The sequence below is a fragment of the Hypomesus nipponensis genome, chromosome 13, assembly GCF_054491055.1.
Source record: "Hypomesus nipponensis isolate SF chromosome 13, ASM5449105v1, whole genome shotgun sequence".
Taxonomy (NCBI): Eukaryota; Metazoa; Chordata; class Actinopteri; order Osmeriformes; family Osmeridae; genus Hypomesus; species Hypomesus nipponensis.
In genome coordinates this window covers 6774762-6777262 of record NC_140373.1, presented here as the reverse complement: position 1 = coordinate 6777262, position 2501 = coordinate 6774762, and the positions used below count along the sequence as shown (strand labels likewise).

General features: G+C 40.0%; 1 long non-coding RNA gene across 1 annotated transcript; it reads right to left on the bottom strand.

Moving 5' to 3' along the window:
- Window positions 1-839: 839 nt before the first annotated feature.
- Window positions 840-1727, bottom strand: LOC146259727 (uncharacterized). Its single transcript, XR_014729633.1, has 3 exons — window positions 1555-1727; window positions 1358-1424; window positions 840-1189 (listed from the first exon to the last, which is right to left on the bottom strand). It is a non-coding gene; the product is annotated as an uncharacterized LOC146259727 (long non-coding RNA).
- Window positions 1728-2501: the final 774 nt, after the last annotated feature.

Below are 2501 nucleotides of genomic sequence, written 5' to 3'. Positions count from 1 at the left end.
TCTCCTCTTGAACTGTAAAATCACAATAAACTTTCTAAGACTTAATGATGTAAACTTTGACGGACCAACTGTTACTTCTTTCTCTGCTGTGTCCAAAAACAACCTCTCACTTAAGGACTACTTACAGACTTAAGGATGTGTCACTGCGTCACTGAATTTGCAATTGTTATGTAATTACATTGTAGCTGATTTACTTCCTTGAGTCCCCATGACGGGTGTCCTGTCTCTCTTGCAAGAAGTATGCAAGGAGAGAGAATCCACATACACAGCATATTATTTCATGCAGGCTGGTATCTGCTTGGCTTGACCTTTAGCAGTGCAAACCATAATATGTATTACATTTGATACAACTGTAAACTGAGTTAAAATAGTATCTTTCAATCTATTATTAAAACATTGTTGTTGAACAGCGTCCCCCTACTTCAAAGAATTCATCTCACCCCATAACCTCTCCCACCCCGTCACGCACAGTAACTGTTTCCTCCTTCACACCTGCAGATCACCTGGTGTCGATGGGGTACCAGGCCTTCTGCTCCGCCCCTCAACTGTGGAACTATCTGCCTCTTTAAGAAGGCTTAGATTCTCAAATACTTACATATACTATCTGTGCACATTTAATGACTTCATTTTTACCATTTATTTCCTAATTGGTTTTCGTATTTTTCATTTTATTAAAGATATAATAGGTACGATTTTTCCAAGAGTTGTTTAGCAACCTTAGCGGCTCTGATGTGGTAGGCTTTCCTTCTTGGCTTATTTTGTGAAACAACTGCCAATCAAACTTGAGGTGGAGGAAAGCATGTAAGTGAAGACAAGATGTGGGGGCACTGTTACTCATATTTTTATTTATTTTATGTTACCTATTGCAGCTTTAACAAGGGAACATTTCTGAGACAATACTAGGACACGACTGAGGTCAAACAAGTTTACATCATGGCAATTTTGTCCTAAATAATCACAAAGGAGACCTTTCACAGAAAGTTCACCTTTTTCAACGTAAAGAACAAACATTTGCATTTCGCCAAAGCTATGCAGACATTTTTGCCCCAGCCTGTGGCCAACTTATGAATTTTCATCGTTGGAAATTGTTAGCGTTCTTCAAACAACAGTGTCCTCTCTCTCCCTTTCACAATCTCGCTCTTCAGCCTCCTTTTTGTGAACACTGGTAGTCAGGGGCCAGAATAAAGAACTGTAGAGATGGAACATTAGAATACATTGCAAATCATAACAATGATGATACAGAACAGGCTGTGCATTGACTACAACAAAAGGGACGTTGACAGTACCCATAATGAGTGGTCAGATTGTCTCATTGTTCCGACATTCTGATTCTAGAACACAAAGGGATAACTCTGACCATTCAGAAGTCTTGGCTCTGGAACTCAGAGAAGAAGTATAAAGCCCTTCTCTCTTCTTCTTGACTTCTGTAAAATGTTAGTCATGCACATTTTTAATCAGCAGCAGATAATGTTGTCTTTATTTTACAGACTTGAGCTGTTGGGGATTGATTTCAGATGATAGGGAGTTAATCTGAGAGAAAGAAAATATAGTGACCGGAATCCGCTCTACTGTAAGGCCCTCAGCATTTCAGATGGGTTGAGATTGCAGGGGCATTTCTCAGACAGGTGCTGTTGACAGGAAACCTGAAGGAAATGCAATTGCTTGTTTTTATGCATAAACTGTACACCAGATACACATAACACTCATCACAAAGCAAACAATCTAGGTTTCCATTCAACCAATTGTCTGTAAGCAAAGTAATACAAAATTATGAAAGAGGTTGACGTGAAAGTAATTGAAAAGGCCCAAAGAACATGCTATTCACCTTCTATTTCCATCAATTCGGTATATTTTTCTGTTTCTTCAGGTGTGGTTTAAAGACAGTGGCTGTTAATACGTGTCCAAGAAACTGATCTCCATCTCCTTCCATGAGCAGAAACAAAGGCATGATTGAATGAACCGTGGCGGAAGTGTTCCCCAAGCATGCACAGTCAAGCTAGCGTGGACGGCCTGTGTTTGTAGTAAATGAGATGGCCTCATTATTTCTCAAGAGGGATGGTGGTCTTTGTGCAACTCATGCATAAAAGCAACTCTGCAGGGGTTTGGAGTGTGCTACTCTGATCCATACTCAGCCTATGTTTACTACCAAGCCCCTCAGCCCAGTGGCCTGCTATAGAACTGGGGCTGGATGAAGAGGAAGAAGAAGACAAGGAGATGGAGAGCGGAAGATAATCAAAATTCCTTTTCACCTCCTCCTCCTCTCTAGAAAACAACACCAATTTAATATCCTGAATCAGATGGTAATCAGAGGATGAAAGGAGCTATACAGTAGCCTAGACAACCAGCTGAAGACAGGCACTGTATATCCTAACTTTACTTCCAAAATACCTCTTATTTTTCTCTGTTGTTTCTCTGTTCATTCACAAACATCGAGACAATAAGTAAGCCTCTCAAGTGAACAAACTTGACCTACAAACAATGTATTCAATAAAAAGAGTGGA